Source organism: Schistocerca gregaria, chromosome 1 (assembly GCF_023897955.1).
Source record: "Schistocerca gregaria isolate iqSchGreg1 chromosome 1, iqSchGreg1.2, whole genome shotgun sequence".
Taxonomy (NCBI): domain Eukaryota; kingdom Metazoa; phylum Arthropoda; class Insecta; order Orthoptera; family Acrididae; genus Schistocerca; species Schistocerca gregaria.
In genome coordinates, this window is record NC_064920.1 from 61,542,176 (window position 1) to 61,551,403 (window position 9,228).

Genomic DNA, 9,228 nt, shown 5'->3' on the forward strand with positions numbered 1-9,228 from the left:
GATAGCAGATGGGCTCTCCAGTGTGATAAGTTATATCCACTGATGGAGTACCTTATCACTTTTAAATTGCTCCTTGTCCAGATCTGCCACCTAATAAAATTACAGAAACAAGAATGCCATGAATGGTATGTTATTACCATTTGACAGCATACCCTTGCTCTCAAGTTTCGGCAAAGATTCAGTGCCTCTGTGGATGCCAATCTCACACAATGGTATCTGATACCTCCCTGAATTCTGGAGGTAATAAAAGGTATTAGACAGATTCTATAATGGTAAGACAGATTTAGGAACCAGGTTTTAAATTGTAAGACATTTCCAGGGGCAGATGTGGTCTCTGACTACAATCTATTGGTTATGAACTGTAGGTTAAAACTGAAGAAACTGCAAGAAGGTGGGAATTTAAGGAGATGGGACATGGATAAACTGACTAAACCAGAGGTTGTACAGGATTTCAGGGAGAGCATAAGGGAACAATTGACAGGAATGGGGGAAACAAATACAGTACAAAAAGAGTGGGTAGCTCTGAGGGATGAAGTAGTGAAGACAGCAGAGGATCAATAGGTAAAAAGATGAGAGCTAGTAGAAATTCTTGGGTAACAGAAGAAATATTGAATTTAATTTATGAAAGGAGAAAATATAAAAATGCAGTAAATGAAGCAGGCAAGAAAGTTCAAATGGCTCTGAGCACTATGGGTTTTAACATCTATGGTCATCGGTCCCCTAGAACTTAGAACTACTTAAACCTAACTAACCTAAGGACACCACACAACACCCAGACATCATGAGGCAGAGAAAATCCCTGACCTCATAAGGAATCGAACCCGGGAACCTGGGCACGGGAAGTGAGAATGCTACTGCACGACCACGATCTGTGGGCCAGGCAAGAAGGAATACACACGCCTCAAAAATGAGATTGACAGGAAGTGCAAAATGGCTAAGCAGGGATGGCTGGAGGACAAATGTAAGGATGTAGAGGCTTATCTCACTAGGGGGTAAGATAGATACTGCCTACAGGAAAATTAAAGGTCTTTGGAGAAAAGAGAGCCACTTGTATGAATACCAAGAGCTCAGATGGAAACCCAGTTCTAAGCAAAGAAGGGACTGCAGGGAGGTGGAAGGAGTATATAGAGGGTCTATACAAGGGCAATGTACTTGAGGACAATATCATGGAAATGGAAGAATATGTAGATGAGGATGAAATGGGACATACGATACTGCGTGAAGAGTTTGACAGAGCACTGAAAGACCTGAGTCGAAACAAGGCCCCATGAGTAGACAACATTCCATTAGAACTACTGACAGCCTTGGGAGAGCCAGTCATGACAAAACTCTACTGTCTGGTGAGCAAGGTGTATGAGACAGGAGAAATACCCTCAGACTTCAAGAAGAATGTAATAATTCCAATCCCAAAGAAGACAGGTGTTGACAGATGTGAAATTTACTGAACAATCAGTTTAATAAGTCACAGCTGCAAAATACTAACACGAACCCTTTACAGACGAATGGAAAAACTGGTAGAAGCAGATCAGTTTGGATTCCGTAGAAATGTTGGAACACCTGAGGCAATACTAACCTTCCAACTTATTTTAGAAGAAAGATTAAGGAAAGACAAACCTACATTCCTATGATTTGTGGACTTAGAGAAAACTTTTGACAATGTTGAGTGGAACACTCTTCCTCAAATTCTAAAGGAGGTAGGGCTAAAATACAGGGAACAAAAGACTATTTACAATTTGTACAGAAACCAGATGGCAGTTATCAGAGTCGAGGGGCATGAAAGGGAGACAGCAGTTGGAAAGGGAGTGAGACAGGGTTGTAGCCTGTGCCCGATGTTATTCAGTCTGTATATTGAGCAAGCAGTAAAGGAAGCAAAAGAAAACTTTGGAGTAGGTATTAAAATCTGTGGAGAAGAAATAAAAACTTTGGTTTTTGCTGATGACATTGTAGTTCTGTCAGACAGCAAAGGACTTGGAAGAACAGTTGAATGGAGTGGACAGTGTCTTGAAAGGAGGATATAAGATGAACATCAACAAAAGCAAAATGACGATAATGGAATGTGGTCAGATTAAGTCAGGTGATGCTGAGGGTATTAGATTAGGAAATGAGATGCTTAAAGTAGTAAATGAGTTTTGCTATTTGGGGAGCAAAATAACTAAGGATGATCGAAGTAGGGAGGATATAAAATGTATCCCATTTGAGTCATTTGATGTTTCAAAGTAGTGCACTGAAAAGATGTTTGAATGTTGTGCAGGTGTGGTTAAATTTAGTGGAGCTAAACTTCCTACTGTTGTTGTTTTATAGATCCCCAGACTCAGAGTTCACAACGTTTTTGCTAAAGCTAGAGGAGGTTATTGGTTCACTTTATAGGAAATACAAAAAGTTAGTTATATGTGGTGACTTCAATATTAATTGTATAAGTGATTGTGCAAGGAAAAGGATGCTGGTAGAACTCCTTAATCCATATAATCTTATTCAAACCATATTCTTTCCAACGAGAGTGCAAGGGAACAGTAGAACAACCATAGACAACATTTTTGTTCATTCCTCATTACTAGAAGGGCATTCTGTTAGCAGAAAGGTGAATGGCCTTTCACATCATGATGCACAAATTTTAACTCTAAAAGATTTTTGTGCTGCATCACGTGTTAAATATAGTCATCATCTGTTTAGGAAAGCAGATTCAGTTGCTGTAGAGACATTTGTAAACCTCATCAAGGAACAAGAGTGGCAAGATGTTTATAGCACTGATGTAGTAGACGATAAATATAATGCTTTTCTCAAGACTTTTCTCATGCTCTTTGAAAGTTGCTTTCTGTTAGAATGTTCAAAACGGGGTACTAGCACAATCAGGCAGCCTGGGTGGCTGACTAGAGGGATAAGAATATCTTGTAGAACAAATTGGCAATTATATCAAAACGTTAGAAACAGCCACAATCTAAATGCAGCAGCCCATTACAAACAGTATTGTAAAATGCTTAAAAAAAGTTATTAGGAAGGCAAAAAGTATGTGGTAAGCAGATAGAAAAGCTAAGTCTCAGGATAAAATTAAAACCATATGGTCAGTCATAAAGTACGTAGTGGGAATGTTGTGTTACTGATAAGTTGCGTATATGTACAGTACTTAATAATCACTTTCTGAATATAGCTGGTGTACTAAATAGAAACCTAGTCCCAACATGGAATCATATAGCACTCATAAAAAAGTGTTCCGAGAATGTTACCTGAAATGCTCCTCCATGATACTGACAAGAGGGAGATTGAGTTAATAATTAAATCACTAAAGACCAAGAACTCTCATGGATATGACGGGATATCTACATCTACATCTACGGAAGTATTGTTCCATGTATATTAGCCCAGTACTTAGCCATATCTGCAACTTTTCCTTTAGGAGTGGACGGTTTCCTAACCGATTAAAGTACTCGGTATTGAAGCCACTTTATAAAAAGGGAGACAGGGATAATATTGACAATTATAGACATATTTCTATGCCATTAGTGTTTGCTAAAGTTATCGAGAAGGTTGTATATACAAGGTTACTGGAGCATTTAAATTCACATAATTTGCTGTCAAATGTAGTGTTTGGTTTTAGAAATGGCTTAACAAATGAAAATGCTATATAATCTTTTCTCTTTGAGGTTTTGGATGGATTAAATAAAAGGTTGAGAACGTTAGGTGTTTTCTTTCATTTAACGAAGGCTTTTGACTGTGTTGACCACAAAATATTACTGCAGAAGTAGGACTATTATGGAGTAAGGGGAGTAGCTTAAAATTGGTTCGCCTCTTACTTTAAGAACAGAAAGCAGAAGGTAATTCTCCGCAATATTGAGAGTGGTAGTGATGTTCAGTCCCAATGGGGCACTGTTAAGTGGGGCGTTCCCCAAGGGTCGATACTGGGGCCACTGCTGTTCCTTATTTATATAAATGATATGCCTTCAAGTATTACAGGTGATTCAAAAATATTGCTGTTTGCTGATGACACCAGCTTTGTAGTGAAGGATCTTTTGTGTGATATTGAAACATTATCAAATAATGTAGTTCATGAAATAAGCTTGTGGCCTGTTGAAAATAATTTGATGCTAAATCACAGTAAGACTCAGTTTTTACAGTTTCTAACTCACAATTCTACAAGAACTGAAATTTTAATCAGACAGAATGGGCATATTATAAGCAAGATGGAACAGTTCAAGTTCCTCGGCGTTTGGATAAATAGTAAGCTGTTGTGGAAAGCCCATGTTAAAGATCTTGTTCATAAACTAAATGCCACTTTATTTACCATTAGAACAGTATCTGAAATAAGTGACATATCAACACAAAAAGTAGTCTACTTCGCATATTTTCATACGCTTATGTCATTTGGTATTATTTTTTTGCGGTAATTTTTCTGATTCAGAAAGGGTATTTTTGGCTCAAGAATGGGCTGTTCGAGCTACGTGTGGTGTAAGTTCGAAAACCTCTTGTCGACCCCCATTCAATAGTCTGGGAGTTTTGACATGGCCCTCACAGTATATATTTTCTTTAATGTCGTTTGTTGTTAGCAATATTAGCTTATTCCCAAGAGTTAGCAGCTTTCACTCAGTTAATACTAGGCAGAAATCAAATCTGCATGTGGAATTCACTTCCTTGACTCTTTTGCAGAAAGTAGTGCAGTATCCTGCTGCATCCATTTTCAATAAGCTACCACAAGAACTCAAAAATCTTAGCAATAGCCCAAACACTTTTAAGTCCAAACTAAAGTGTTTCCTCATGGATCACTCCTTCTATTCTGTCGAGGAGCTCCTGGAAGAGCTAAAAAGTTAAGCAAATTCCAGTGTTACATTCTTGATTTTCTTTATTTAAACTAACGACTTGTCACCTGCATATGTTTCTTATATTTCATTTTACTTGTTTGTACAATCTACAACTGAATATGTTTCTTATATTACATTCTGTCTGTTTCTACAATCGTGTTATAATTTCATGTATTGACTCGTTCCATGATGATGGAGACTTCTCCTAAATGTGGTCCCATGGAACAGTAAATAAATAAATAAATAAAAAATAAATAAAAAAATAAAATAAAATAGTGGCAATGCAAGGAAAGCTTGTTAACATCAAGTATTGATGTAAGGAAGTTGTTCCCGAAAGTATTTAGATGGGGTATAGCCATGTATGGAAGTGAAACATGAACGATAAATAGTTTAGACAAGAAGAGAATATAAGCTTTCAAAATGTGGTGCTATAGAAGAATGCTGAAGATTAGATGGCTAGATCACATAACTAATGAGGAGGTATTGAATAGAATTGGGGAGGAGTTCGTGGCACAACTTGACAAGAAGAAGGGACCGGTTGGTAGGACATGTTATGAGGCATCAAGGGATCACATATTTATCATTGGAGGGCAGCATGGAGGGTAGAAAGAGATGAATACATTAAGCAAATTCAGAATGATGTAGGTTGCCGTAAGTCCTGGGAGATGAAGAAGCTTGCACAGGATAGGGCTGCATGGATAGCGACATCAAACCAGACTCAGGACTGAAGACCACAACAACAACATCTTCTTGATGCTGATGTCTACACTAACTTTCATGCTGATGCTAAACATTTTGCCGTGCATTACATTCATGTCTCTGAATCTGAGAATTATCAGCCCACCTTTAGTGTCTTTAAACAGTAGGTGGATGGAATTCACTTACCTTTTAACTACATGCCACCTGGATCGATATAAAGCTCCATTGAGTGAGTGGGAATTCCCCAATACCCAGGCCCCTGACCCTTTGCCCTGACACGGTTATAGAGCCGAACTGTGCCCATAGCCAAATGTTCAAACACATATTGCTGGAGTGCCAAAGTCACATCCTAATCTTTTTCAATTTTATCGGGAGCAAGGGTGCACTCCCAAATGAGTGGCAAGAAATTAGGATCGTCCCTCTAGTTGGACAGCTATCACCCAATTAGTCTCACTAATATTACCTACCAGTTGCTTGAACTTGGGTTGAGCCTTAGGCAGTATTGTTACCCCTAGTCTTGGTGTGTTTTGGTTCCATCCCAGGGCAGTTTTCACCTAGGCCATTCTAGTGCAGGCAATCTGGATTGCCTAGAGTCTGCTGTCCAGTCATCTTTTGCCTGAGATAAAAACCTTACCACTGTCTTCTTCTACCTGCAAAAGGCTTAAGTAACATTGCACGGCATCATTACATCCTTGTTATCCTACACGAGTTGGCCTCCAGTGCCCGCACCTGATTTTTGTCTGTAGTGTCTTGTCACATCATTCTTTCTAAATTCAAGTTAGTGCTTCCCATAGTACCCCCCCCCATAGACAAGAGAGAAGCTCTGTAGTGAGTGTGCCGCTTTTTCCTAGTGACTGTTGGTGGCCTTCCTTCAGCTGTGGGGTCCGCAGCATCACGCTCCCTGCATGCGGACGATTTTTGTTTTTGCTATTACTCCACCACTGTGGGCATTGCTAAAGGCCAACTGCAGTGTGCCTTATGAAAGCTGCAGTCCAGGGCTTGCACCCACGGTTTCTGGTTTTCAGTTGCCGAGACACGGGTCATGCGCTTATGTCGCTATACTTTTGGGGCTTTACAAAGCACTGATCGTATCCCATCTTGATTATAGAAGTCTGGCTCAGCATTGCCTTCAACACTGCAGATACTGGACCAGAAACACCAATGTGGAGTCCAAATTGCAACAGGTTCCTTTCGCTTCCATCCCCATTGTGTGTACCCTATTCTCGAATACATTTGTTTTCCTCTGTCTGTTCTTGATGCATTTATGCATTGGAAGTGGTATATATTGATGGCTTGAAGGTCGACTGAGGAACAAGTTTTACCTACACACATTCAAGATGCAGTGAAATACACACACTGCTGGACAGGTGCAGTGTATTCACTACTGAATTGGCCATCAGTCAAGCCCTCAGTCACATTCACACACACTGATGAGATATTCTTAACTGGCAGTGACTCCTTCAGTAGTATTCAGGCTACAGACCTGTGCTACCCTTAATACTCGTCGGTTGTGACTATCCGGGATCTCCTTTCTGATCTCCGTCAATTTGAACAGTCGGTCATCTTTGACTGGGTTCCAGGCCACATTGGAATTCCAGGGAACAAAAATGCTGATAGCTGATCAAGTTGCTACCAGGATGCCAACTTTGGAGGTAGGGTACCGAAATTGAATCTTCAGTTGACCCTATGCTGTAAATTGCTGGAAGCTCGGAACGTGGAATGTTGTGGCCTATTTGAGTAGCAGTTGCCTCTTCATGTTTCTCACAGGAAATCGACAGTTATCTGTCGACTTTGCATTAGCCACAAGTGGATGACCCAAGACTACATCCTGCAAAGTGAGGATCCACCCACTGTTAGTACAGTGCCCATTTGATGGTGGCCCACATCCTATTGGACTGCCCTTATTTGGCCACATTAAAATCGAATCTTAGTTATGGACGCGCACACATCGGTGCTAGCAGACAACTCCCAACCGGCAGATCTGATTTTACATTTTACTCCATGAAGGCATCATGTACTCCTTCCTGAGGTAGTGCGCTTTGGCCTCGTCAATCGCTTGAGGGATTGGAGGGATGCCCCTTTGTCTGCTCTGATCCATCATAGCTGCCTTTGCTCAGTGGACCGGCATGGCTTCTGCCGTTCCCACTTTTTTATCCTTCTTTTTCTTTTACATTTTTCATTGTTTTAATGTCTCATCATTACTGTTATCTTTCCTGTGATATTATCAACTTGCCTGCATTGCTAGTTTCTTGTAGTAATGAAGGATGAGGAAATGCCTGAAAATGGAAAAAGTGTATCTCATACCACATAATGTGTCCCGTGGGCCTCGAGCTGCTTTCTGGACAAAGGAACTCGCCCACCTAACTTCTTCCCACCCTTCTCTCACATCTACTTGCTTCTGTATATTGATTTTATTGATTCTCATTTGTAGTTGGATTCATCACAATTTGTCTTCCATGTTCTTCCTCTCTGAGGACTATTCCTGTTGTTATGCATATAGGACAAATGGAGCAATGACCCTTTAACCTTATGAGCCTAATCCAGTCAGGTTTATCGTGTGTTCGTTGGATTCAGTAGGGCATTTGATACAGATGTTCACCATATTAGTAGGAAAGGCAAATGTCTGAATGACATTATTAGGAAGAATCTTAAGAAAATGTAATTCATTAATAAAAGAAGTTGTTCAACCAATTCTAGAGTACTTGTTATCAGTGTTTTTGTCACAGGATCGTTAAAATGACATGAATGGGTCACAAAGGTACTCAGCCGAACTCCAATGGCATACTTTGAGAGAGGTATTTTGTGTCACAGAGAGATTTATTATAGAAATTCCGAAAGTGTGCATTCTGGGAAGAGTTGAGTAACATATGACTTCCTTCCACATACATCTCGCAAAATGACCACAATGAGAATATTTGATAAATTAGAGCGATTGTGGCTGTTTACCAACAATTGTTCTTCCTATATGCCATTCACAAACTGAACATGAAAGGTTGGGATCAGATAGTGATATCAGAATTATGCTCCACCACACACTGTCAGATTATATGTAGACTTATATGCATTAAAGTAGATGATTCTAAGGGAATTTAAGTAGGAAATTAAGCACTATACTTTTAGTATGGAAAAAAGTAGAGATTGTAAAATGCAGTTGGACAATAGCAAGAAAAGAATTTCTGAAGAGGACACGTTTGCTAACATCTAATACACATTTAAGTTTTAGGGAATCTGTTGTCAAGGTTTTTGTCTAGTATTGCCTTGTATGGAAGTGAAATGTGGATGAAAGGCAATTAGGACAAGCATAAGATACTGCAGGAGCTTTTTAAATGTGATGCTGTAGAATAATGTTAAAGATTAGATGGGTACATCAGTTAACAGATGAGGTACTGAATTGAAATGGGGGAAAGATTGATAACACACATTCTGTATCATCACGAAATCATTAGTTTTGTAATTGTGCAAAGGTGACAAAATTGTGAACAAGTATGTATCAATGTGTGAATAAGTATGTATGTTCAGATGAGTATAGGTCACAGTAGCTATGCAGAGATGAAGAGGCATTTACAGGATAGACTAACATGGAGAATTGTTTGAAACCAGTCTTTGGATTGAAGACCACAATGATGACCACATAACAGGAAGTCGAAAACTGTTCACATTCAGATATACATATCAATGAAATCATCAGCTCCAAACTATGTGCAAATTAGATGTCACTCACGATGCCACAGATATTCCT